Here is a 13854-nt window from a genome sequence, read left to right on the forward strand (position 1 = left end):
CGATGAGACCACACCACCATACGATGAGACCACACCACCATACGATGAGACCACACCACCACACGATGAGACCACACCACCACACCACCACACGATGAGACCACACCACCACACCACCATACGATGAGACCACACCACCACACCACCATACGATGAGACCACACCACCACACCACCACACGATGAGACCACACCACCACACCACCACACGATGAGACCACACCACCATACGATGAGACCACACCACCACACCACCACACGATAAGACCACACCACCACACCACCATACGATGAGACCACACCACCATACGATGAGACCACACCACCATACGATGAGACCACACCACCATACGATGAGACCACACCACCACACCACCACACGATGAGACCACACCACCACACCACCATACGATGAGACCACACCACCACACGATGAGACCACACCACCACACGATGAGACCACACCACCACACGATGAGACCACACCACCACACGATGAGACCACACCACCACACGATGAGACCACACCACCATACGATGAGACCACACCACCACACGATGAGACCACACCACCATACGATGAGACCACACCACCATACGATGAGACCACACGATGAGACCACACCACCATACGATGAGACCACACCACCACACGATGAGACCACACCACCACACGATGAGACCACACCACCACACGATGAGACCACACCACCACACTAGTGGCAGCAGAGGAGTTCAACAGCTTGTCTTCAGATGGGTTGTGTTACACCACCACAGATGGGTTGTGTTACAGAGGATCGTCAAATAGAGGCTTGTCTGCTGACAACACAGAGGTTAAACTAGACGAGGCGTACAACCTCATTGTAGTACCAACTCTTCTATTAACGTGGAAAGACCAGCCTGAATGTCGGCTACTGTAGACAGGTGAGACGAAGGGGAAAGTCATTACAGACAGACGAGGAGGCGAGGAGCGTCACAGCAGATTCTTTATTCGTTTGATTGGATGACATCATATTTAGTTGATTACATCACAGGAAGGCACATGAAACACAACAAAGACACGGGAAGGAGGCAAGCACTAAAACGCTACTTAACATCTATGAGCAGCAGACAACAGTAGCAGGGCACCACATCTACACCAGGAGAGATACAGAGACTTAACATCTATGAGCAGCAGACAACAGACAACAGTAGCAGGGCACCACATCTACACCAGGAGAGATACAGAGACTTAACATCTATGAGCAGCAGACAACAGACAACAGTAGCAGGGCACCACATCTACACCAGGAGAGATACAGAGACTTAACATCTATGAGCAGCAGACAACAGACAACAGTAGCAGGGCACCACATCTACACCAGGAGAGATACAGAGACTTAACATCTATGAGCAGCAGACAACAGTAGCAGGGCACCACATCTACACCAGGAGAGATACAGAGACTTAACATCTATGAGCAGCAGACAACAGACAACAGTAGCAGGGCACCACATCTACACCAGGAGAGATACAGAGACTTAACATCTATGAGCAGCAGACAACAGACAACAGTAGCAGGGCACCACATCTACACCAGGAGAGATACAGAGACTTAACATCTATGAGCAGCAGACAACAGACAACAGTAGCAGGGCACCACATCTACACCAGGAGAGATACAGAGACTTAACATCTATGAGCAGCAGACAACAGACAACAGTAGCAGGGCACCAACAACTACACCAGGAGAGATACAGAGACTTAACATCTATGAGCAGCAGACAACAGTAGCAGGGCACCACATCTACACCAGGAGAGATACAGAGACTTAACATCTATGAGCAGCAGACAACAGACAACAGTAGCAGGGCACCACATCTACACCAGGAGAGATACAGAGACTTAACATCTATGAGCAGCAGACAACAGACAACAGTAGCAGGGCACCACATCTACACCAGGAGAGATACAGAGACTTAACATCTATGAGCAGCAGACAACAGACAACAGTAGCAGGGCACCACATCTACACCAGGAGAGATACAGAGACTTAACATCTATGAGCAGCAGACAACAGACAACAGTAGCAGGGCACCACATCTACACCAGGAGAGATACAGAGACTTAACATCTATGAGCAGCAGACAACATCTATGAGCAGCAGACAGTAGCAGGGCACCAACATCTACACCAGGAGAGATACAGAGACTTAACATCTATGAGCAGCAGACAACAGACAACAGTAGCAGGGCACCACATCTACACCAGGAGAGATACAGAGACTTAACATCTATGAGCAGCAGACAACAGTAGCAGGGCACCACATCTACACCAGGAGAGATACAGAGACTTAACATCTATGAGCAGCAGACAACAGACAACAGTAGCAGGGCACCACATCTACACCAGGAGAGATACAGAGACTTAACATCTATGAGCAGCAGACAACAGACAACAGTAGCAGGGCACCACATCTACACCAGGAGAGATACAGAGACTTAACATCTATGAGCAGCAGACAACAGACAACAGTAGCAGGGCACCACATCTACACCAGGAGAGATACAGAGACTTAACATCTATGAGCAGCAGACAACAGACAACAGTAGCAGGGCACCACATCTACACCAGGAGAGATACAGAGACTTAACATCTATGAGCAGCAGACAACAGACAACAGTAGCAGGGCACCACATCTACACCAGGAGAGATACAGAGACTTAACATCTATGAGCAGCAGACAACAGACAACAGTAGCAGGGCACCACATCTACACCAGGAGAGATACAGAGACTTAACATCTATGAGCAGCAGACAACAGACAACAGTAGCAGGGCACCACATCTACACCAGGAGAGATACAGAGACTTAACATCTATGAGCAGCAGACAACAGACAACAGTAGCAGGGCACCACATCTACACCAGGAGAGATACAGAGACTTAACATCTATGAGCAGCAGACAACAGACAACAGTAGCAGGGCACCACATCTACACCAGGAGAGATACAGAGACTTAACATCTATGAGCAGCAGACAACAGACAACAGTAGCAGGGCACCACATCTACACCAGGAGAGATACAGAGACTTAACATCTATGAGCAGCAGACAACAGACAACAGTAGCAGGGCACCACATCTACACCAGGAGAGATACAGAGACTTAACATCTATGAGCAGCAGACAACAGACAACAGTAGCAGGGCACCACATCTACACCAGGAGAGATACAGAGACTTAACATCTATGAGCAGCAGACAACAGACAACAGTAGCAGGGCACCACATCTACACCAGGAGAGATACAGAGACTTAACATCTATGAGCAGCAGACAACAGTAGCAGGGCACCACATCTACACCAGGAGAGATACAGAGACTTAACATCTATGAGCAGCAGACAACAGACAACAGTAGCAGGGCACCACATCTACACCAGGAGAGATACAGAGACTTAACATCTATGAGCAGCAGACAACAGACAACAGTAGCAGGGCACCACATCTACACCAGGAGAGATACAGAGACTTAACATCTATGAGCAGCAGACAACAGACAACAGTAGCAGGGCACCACATCTACACCAGGAGAGATACAGAGACTTAACATCTATGAGCAGCAGACAACAGACAACAGTAGCAGGGCACCACATCTACACCAGGAGAGATACAGAGACTTAACATCTATGAGCAGCAGACAACAGTAGCAGGGCACCACATCTACACCAGGAGAGATACAGAGACTTAACATCTATGAGCAGCAGACAACAGACAACAGTAGCAGGGCACCACATCTACACCAGGAGAGATACAGAGACTTAACATCTATGAGCAGCAGACAACAGACAACAGTAGCAGGGCACCACATCTACACCAGGAGAGATACAGAGACTTAACATCTATGAGCAGCAGACAACAGACAACAGTAGCAGGGCACCACATCTACACCAGGAGAGATACAGAGACTTAACATCTATGAGCAGCAGACAACAGACAACAGTAGCAGGGCACCACATCTACACCAGGAGAGATACAGAGACTTAACATCTATGAGCAGCAGACAACAGACAACAGTAGCAGGGCACCACATCTACACCAGGAGAGATACAGAGACTTAACATCTATGAGCAGCAGACAACAGACAACAGTAGCAGGGCACCACATCTACACCAGGAGAGATACAGAGACTTAACATCTATGAGCAGCAGACAACAGACAACAGTAGCAGGGCACCACATCTACACCAGGAGAGATACAGAGACTTAACATCTATGAGCAGCAGACAACAGACAACAGTAGCAGGGCACCACATCTACACCAGGAGAGATACAGAGACTTAACATCTATGAGCAGCAGACAACAGACAACAGTAACATCTAACATCTATGAGCAGCAGACAACAGACAACAGTAGCAGGGCACCACATCTACACCAGGAGAGATACAGAGACTTAACATCTATGAGCAGCAGACAACAGACAACAGTAGCAGGGCACCAACATCTACACCAGGAGAGATACAGAGACTTAACATCTATGAGCAGCAGACAACAGTAGCAGGGCACCACATCTACACCAGGAGAGATACAGAGACTTAACATCTATGAGCAGCAGACAACAGACAACAGTAGCAGGGCACCACATCTACACCAGGAGAGATTAACAGAGACTTAACATCTATCTATGAGCAGCAGACAACAGACAACAGTAGCAGGGCACCACATCTACACCAGGAGAGATACAGAGACTTAACATCTATGAGCAGCAGACAACAGACAACAGTAGCAGGGCACCACATCTACACCAGGAGAGATACAGAGACTTAACATCTATGAGCAGCAGACAACAGACAACAGTAGCAGGGCACCACATCTACACCAGGAGAGATACAGAGACTTAACATCTATGAGCAGCAGACAACAGACAACAGTAGCAGGGCACCACATCTACACCAGGAGAGATACAGAGACTTAACATCTATGAGCAGCAGACAACAGACAACAGTAGCAGGGCACCACATCTACACCAGGAGAGATACAGAGACTTAACATCTATGAGCAGCAGACAACAGTAGCAGGGCACCACATCTACACCAGGAGAGATACAGAGACTTAACATCTATGAGCAGCAGACAACAGACAACAGTAGCAGGGCACCACATCTACACCAGGAGAGATACAGAGACTTAACATCTATGAGCAGCAGACAACAGTAGCAGGGCACCACATCTACACCAGGAGAGATACAGAGACTTAACATCTATGAGCAGCAGACAACAGACAACAGTAGCAGGGCACCACATCTACACCAGGAGAGATACAGAGACTTAACATCTATGAGCAGCAGACAACAGACAACAGTAGCAGGGCACCACATCTACACCAGGAGAGATACAGAGACTTAACATCTATGAGCAGCAGACAACAGACAACAGTAGCAGGGCACCACATCTACACCAGGAGAGATACAGAGACTTAACATCTATGAGCAGCAGACAACAGACAACAGTAGCAGGGCACCAACATCTACACCAGGAGAGATACAGAGACTTAACATCTATGAGCAGCAGACAACAGTAGCAGGGCACCACATCTACACCAGGAGAGATACAGAGACTTAACATCTATGAGCAGCAGACAACAGACAACAGTAGCAGGGCACCACATCTACACCAGGAGAGATACAGAGACTTAACATCTATGAGCAGCAGACAACAGACAACAGTAGCAGGGCACCACATCTACACCAGGAGAGATACAGAGACTTAACATCTATGAGCAGCAGACAACAGACAACAGTAGCAGGGCACCACATCTACACCAGGAGAGATACAGAGACTTAACATCTATGAGCAGCAGACAAACAGTAGCAGACCAACACCAGGAGAGATACAGAGACTTAACATCTATGAGCAGCAGACAACAGACAACAGTCAGGGCACCACATCTACACAGGAGAGATACAGAGACTTAACATCTATGAGCAGCAGACAACAGGGCAGACAACAGACAACAGTAGCAGGGCACCACATCTACACCAGGAGAGATACAGAGACTTAACATCTATGAGCAGCAGACAACAGACAACAGTAGCAGGGCACCAATCATCTACACTATGAGCAGCAGACAGGAGAGGATACAGAGACTTAACATCTATGAGCAGCAGACAACAGACAACAGTAGCAGGGCACCACATCTACACCAGGAGAGATACAGAGACTTAACATCTATGAGCAGCAGACAACAGACAACAGTAGCAGGGCACCACATCTACACCAGGAGAGATCTACACTATGAGCAGGACAACAGAGTAGCAGGGCACCACATACAGAGACTTAACATCTATGAGCAGCAGACAACAGACAACAGTAGCAGGGCACCACATCTACACCAGGAGAGATACAGAGACTTAACATCTATGAGCAGCAGACAACAGACAACAGTAGCAGGGCACCACATCTACACCAGGAGAGATACAGAGACTTAACATCTATGAGCAGCAGACAACAGACAACAGTAGCAGGGCACCACATCTACACCAGGAGAGATACAGAGACTTAACATCTATGAGCAGCAGACAACAGACAACAGTAGCAGGGCACCACATCTACACCAGGAGAGATACAGAGACTTAACATCTATGAGCAGCAGACAACAGACAACAGTAGCAGGGCACCACATCTACACCAGGAGAGATACAGAGACTTAACATCTATGAGCAGCAGACAACAGACAACAGTAGCAGGGCACCACATCTACACCAGGAGAGATACAGAGACTTAACATCTATGAGCAGCAGACAACAGACAACAGTAGCAGGGCACCAACATCTACACCAGGAGAGATACAGAGACTTAACATCTATGAGCAGCAGACAACAGACAACAGTAGCAGGGCACCACATCTACACCAGGAGAGATACAGAGACTTAACATCTATGAGCAGCAGACAACAGACAACAGTAGCAGGGCACCACATCTACACCAGGAGAGATACAGAGACTTAACATCTATGAGCAGCAGACAACAGACAACAGTAGCAGGGCACCACATCTACACCAGGAGAGATACAGAGACTTAACATCTATGAGCAGCAGACAACAGACAACAGTAGCAGGGCACCACATCTACACCAGGAGAGATACAGAGACTTAACATCTATGAGCAGCAGACAACAGACAACAGTAGCAGGGCACCACATCTACACCAGGAGAGATACAGAGACTTAACATCTATGAGCAGCAGACAACAGACAACAGTAGCAGGGCACCACATCTACACCAGGAGAGATACAGAGACTTAACATCTATGAGGGCACCACATCTACACCAGCAGACAACATCTATGAGCAGACAACAGTAGCAGGGCACCACATCTACACCAGGAGAGATACAGAGACTTAACATCTATGAGCAGCAGACAACAGACAACAGTAGCAGGGCACCACATCTACACCAGGAGAGATACAGAGACTTAACATCTATGAGCAGCAGACAACAGACAACAGTAGCAGGGCACCACATCTACACCAGGAGAGATACAGAGACTTAACATCTATGAGCAGCAGACAACAGACAACAGTAGCAGGGCACCACATCTACACCAGGAGAGATACAGAGACTTAACATCTATGAGCAGCAGACAACAGACAACAGATAGAGACAGGGCACCACATCTACACCAGGAGAGATACAGAGACTTAACATCTATGAGCAGCAGACAACAGACAGGGCACCACATCTACACCAGGAGAGATACAGAGACTTAACATCTATGAGCAGGACAACAGTAGCACACCACATCTACACCAGGAGAGATACAGAGACTTAACATCTATGAGCAGCAGACAACAGACAACAGTAGCAGGGCACCACATCTACACCAGGAGAGATACAGAGACTTAACATCTATGAGCAGCAGACAACAGACAACAGTAGCAGGGCACCACATCTACACCAGGAGAGATACAGAGACTTAACATCTATGAGCAGCAGACAACAGACAACAGTAGCAGGGCACCACATCTACACCAGGAGAGATACAGAGACTTAACATCTATGAGCAGCAGACAACAGTAGCAGGGCACCACATCTACACCAGGAGAGATACAGAGACTTAACATCTATGAGCAGCAGACAACAGACAACAGTAGCAGGGCACCACATCTACACCAGGAGAGATACAGAGACTTAACATCTATGAGCAGCAGACAACAGACAACAGTAGCAGGGCACCACATCTACACCAGGAGAGATACAGAGACTTAACATCTATGAGCAGCAGACAACAGACAACAGTAGCAGGGCACCACATCTACACCAGGAGAGATACAGAGACTTAACATCTATGAGCAGCAGACAACAGACAACAGTAGCAGGGCACCACATCTACACCAGGAGAGATACAGAGACTTAACATCTATGAGCAGCAGACAACAGACAACAGTAGCAGGGCACCACATCTACACCAGGAGAGATACAGAGACTTAACATCTATGAGCAGCAGACAACAGACAACAGTAGCAGGGCACCACATCTACACCAGGAGAGATACAGAGACTTAACATCTATGAGCAGCAGACAACAGACAACAGTAGCAGGGCACCACATCTACACCAGGACTTAACATCTATGAGCATAGCAGGGCAGACTTAACATCTATGAGCAGCAGACAACAGACAACAGTAGCAGGGCACCACATCTACACCAGGAGAGATACAGAGACTTAACATCTATGAGCAGCAGACAACAGACAACAGTAGCAGGGCACCACATCTACACCAGGAGAGATACAGAGACTTAACATCTATGAGCAGCAGACAACAGACAACAGTAGCAGGGCACCACATCTACACCAGGAGAGATACAGAGACTTAACATCTATGAGCAGCAGACAACAGACAACAGTAGCAGGGCACCACATCTACACCAGGAGAGATACAGAGACTTAACATCTATGAGCAGCAGACAACAGACAACAGTAGCAGGGCACCACATCTACACCAGGAGAGATACAGAGACTTAACATCTATGAGCAGCAGACAACAGACAACAGTAGCAGGGCACCACATCTACACCAGGAGAGATACAGAGACTTAACATCTATGAGCAGCAGACAACAGTAGCAGGGCACCACATCTACACCAGGAGAGATACAGAGACTTAACATCTATGAGCAGCAGACAACAGACAACAGAGCAGCACAGACACAGTAGCAGGGCACCACATCTACCAGGAGAGATACAGAGACACCAACAGGAGAGATCTACACCAGGAGACTTAACATCTATGAGCAGCAGACAACAGACAACAGTAGCAGGGCACCACATCTACACCAGGAGAGATACAGAGACTTAACATCTATGAGCAGCAGACAACAGACAACAGTAGCAGGGCACCACATCTACACCAGGAGAGATACAGAGACTTAACATCTATGAGCAGCAGACAACAGACAACAGTAGCAGGGCACCACATCTACACCAGGAGAGATACAGAGACTTAACATCTATGAGCAGCAGACAACAGACAACAGTAGCAGGGCACCACATCTACACCAGGAGAGATACAGAGACTTAACATCTATGAGCAGCAGACAACAGACAACAGTAGCAGGGCACCACATCTACACCAGGAGAGATACAGAGACTTAACATCTATGAGCAGCAGACAACAGACAACAGTAGCAGGGCACCACATCTACACCAGGAGAGATACAGAGACTTAACATCTATGAGCAGCAGACAACAGACAACAGTAGCAGGGCACCACATCTACACCAGGAGAGATACAGAGACTTAACATCTATGAGCAGCAGACAACAGACAACAGGAGAGATACAGAGACTTAACATCTATGGCACCAACATCTACACCAGGAGAGATACAGAGACTTAACATCTATGAGCAGCAGACAACAGACAACAGTAGCAGGGCACCACATCTACACCAGGAGAGATACAGAGACTTAACATCTATGAGCAGCAGACAACAGACAACAGTAGCAGGGCACCACATCTACACCAGGAGAGATACAGAGACTTAACATCTATGAGCAGCAGACAACAGACAACAGTAGCAGGGCACCACATCTACACCAGGAGAGATACAGAGACTTAACATCTATGAGCAGCAGACAACAGACAACAGTAGCAGGGCACCACATCTACACCAGGAGAGATACAGAGACTTAACATCTATGAGCAGCAGACAACAGACAACAGTAGCAGGGCACCACATCTACACCAGGAGAGATACAGAGACTTAACATCTATGAGCAGCAGCAGACAACAGTAGCAGGGCACCACATCTACACCAGGAGAGATACAGAGACTTAACATCTATGAGCAGCAGACAACAGACAACAGTAGCAGGGCACCACATCTACACCAGGAGAGATACAGAGACTTAACATCTATGAGCAGCAGACAACAGACAACAGTAGCAGGGCACCACATCTACACCAGGAGAGATACAGAGACTTAACATCTATGAGCAGCAGACAACAGACAACAGTAGCAGGGCACCAACATCTACACCAGGAGAGATACAGAGACTTAACATCTATGAGCAGCAGACAACAGACAACAGTAGCAGGGCACCACATCTACACCAGGAGAGATACAGAGACTTAACATCTATGAGCAGCAGACAACAGTAGCAGGGCACCACATCTACACCAGGAGAGATACAGAGACTTAACATCTATGAGCAGCAGACAGCAGACAACAGTAGCAGGGCACCACATCTACACCAGGAGAGACAACAGTACAGACCACATCTACACCAGGAGAGATACAGACTTAACATCTATGAGCAGCAGACAACAGACAACAGTAGCAGGGCACCACATCTACACCAGGAGAGATACAGAGACTTAACATCTATGAGCAGCAGACAACAGACAACAGTAGCAGGGCACCACATCTACACCAGGAGAGATACAGAGACTTAACATCTATGAGCAGCAGACAACAGACAACAGTAGCAGGGCACCAACATCTACACCAGGAGAGATACAGAGACTTAACATCTATGAGCAGCAGACAACAGACAACAGTAGCAGGGCACCACATCTACACCAGGAGAGATACAGAGACTTAACATCTATGAGCAGCAGACAACAGACAACAGTAGCAGGGCACCACATCTACACCAGGAGAGATACAGAGACTTAACATCTATGAGCAGACAACAGACAACAGTAGCAGGGCACCACATCTACACCAGGAGAGATAACATCTATGAGACTTAACATCTATGAGCAGCAGACAACATCTAGACAACAGTAGCAGGGCACCACATCTACACCAGGAGAGATACAGAGACTTAACATCTATATGAGCAGCAGACAACAGTAGCAGGGCACCACATCTACACCAGGAGAGATACAGAGACTTAACATCTATGAGCAGCAGACAACAGACAACAGTAGCAGGGCACCACATCTACACCAGGAGAGATACAGAGACTTAACATCTATGAGCAGCAGACAACAGACAACAGTAGCAGGGCACCAACATCTACACCAGGAGAGATACAGAGACTTAACATCTATGAGCAGCAGACAACAGACAACAGTAGCAGGGCACCACATCTACACCAGGAGAGATACAGAGACTTAACATCTATGAGCAGCAGACAACAGACAACAGTAGCAGGGCACCACATCTACACCAGGAGAGATACAGAGACTTAACATCTATGAGCAGCAGACAGACAACAGTAGCAGGGCACCACATCTACACCAGGAGAGATACAGAGACTTAACATCTATGAGCAGCAGACAACAGACAACAGTAGCAGGGCACCACATCTACACCAGGAGAGATACAGAGACTTAACATCTATGAGCAGCAGACAACAGACAACAGTAGCAGGGCACCACATCTACACCAGGAGAGATACAGAGACTTAACATCTATGAGCAGCAGACAACAGACAACAGTAGCAGGGCACCACATCTACACCAGGAGAGATACAGAGACTTAACATCTATGAGCAGCAGACAACAGACAACAGTAGCAGGGCACCACATCTACACCAGGAGAGATACAGAGACTTAACATCTATGAGCAGCAGACAACAGTAGCAGGGCACCACATCTACACCAGGAGAGATACAGAGACTTAACATCTATGAGCAGCAGACAACAGACAACAGTAGCAGGGCACCACATCTACACCAGGAGAGATACAGAGACTTAACATCTATGAGCAGCAGACAACAGACAACAGTAGACAACATCTACACCAGGAGGAGATAGCAGGCAGCAGACAACAGACATCTACACCAGGAGAGATACAGAGACTTAACATCTATGAGCAGCAGACAACAGACAACAGTAGCAGGGCACCACATCTACACCAGGAGAGATACAGAGACTTAACATCTATGAGCAGCAGACAACAGACAACAGTAGCAGGGCACCACATCTACACCAGGAGAGATACAGAGACTTAACATCTATGAGCAGCAGACAACAGACAACAGTAGCAGGGCACCACATCTACACCAGGAGAGATACAGAGACTTAACATCTATGAGCAGCAGACAACAGACAACAGTAGCAGGGCACCACATCTACACCAGGAGAGATACAGAGACTTAACATCTATGAGCAGCAGACAACAGTAGCAGGGCACCACATCTACACCAGGAGAGATACAGAGACTTAACATCTATGAGCAGCAGACAACAGACAACAGTAGCAGGGCACCACATCTACACCAGGAGAGATACAGAGACTTAACATCTATGAGCAGCAGACAACAGTAGCAGGGCACCACATCTACACCAGGAGAGATACAGAGACTTAACATCTATGAGCAGCAGACAACAGACAACAGTAGCAGGGCACCACATCTACACCAGGAGAGATACAGAGACTTAACATCTATGAGCAGCAGACAACAGACAACAGTAGCAGGGCACCACATCTACACCAGGAGAGATACAGAGACTTAACATCTATGAGCAGCAGACAACAGACAACAGTAGCAGGGCACCACATCTACACCAGGAGAGATACAGAGACTTAACATCTATGAGCAGCAGACAACAGACAACAGTAGCAGGGCACCACATCTACACCAGGAGAGATACAGAGACTTAACATCTATGAGCAGCAGACAACAGACAACAGTAGCAGGGCACCACATCTACACCAGGAGAGATACAGAGACTTAACATCTATGAGCAGCAGACAGCAGACAACAGTAGCAGGGCACCACATCTACACCAGGAGAGATACAGAGACTTAACATCTATGAGCAGCAGACAACAGACAACAGTAGCAGGGCACCACATCTACACCAGGAGAGATACAGAGACTTAACATCTATGAGCAGCAGACAACAGACAACAGTAGCAGGGCACCACATCTACACCAGGAGAGATACAGAGACTTAACATCTATGAGCAGCAGACAACAGACAACAGTAGCAGGGCACCACATCTACACCAGGAGAGATACAGAGACTTAACATCTATGAGCAGCAGACAACAGTAGCAGGGCACCACATCTACACCAGGAGAGATACAGAGACTTAACATCTATGAGCAGCAGACAACAGACAACAGTAGCAGGGCACCAACATCTACACCAGGAGAGATACAGAGACTTAACATCTATGAGCAGCAGACAACAGACAACAGTAGCAGGGCACCAACATCTACACCAGGAGAGATACAGAGACTTAACATCTATGAGCAGCAGACAACAGACAACAGTAGCAGGGCACCACATCTACACCAGGAGAGATACAGAGGCATGAAGCACCGCCCAATATGGTTACCGACGACTCCTGGGATTGGTCAAGGTGAAAGGTTAAAAGGTCAAGCATGTGTGTTGCTGCACGTGAGAGAGGTAACTCTGGTAGT

This window comes from Oncorhynchus masou, unplaced genomic scaffold (assembly GCF_036934945.1).
Source record: "Oncorhynchus masou masou isolate Uvic2021 unplaced genomic scaffold, UVic_Omas_1.1 unplaced_scaffold_722, whole genome shotgun sequence".
Taxonomy (NCBI): Eukaryota; Metazoa; Chordata; class Actinopteri; order Salmoniformes; family Salmonidae; genus Oncorhynchus; species Oncorhynchus masou.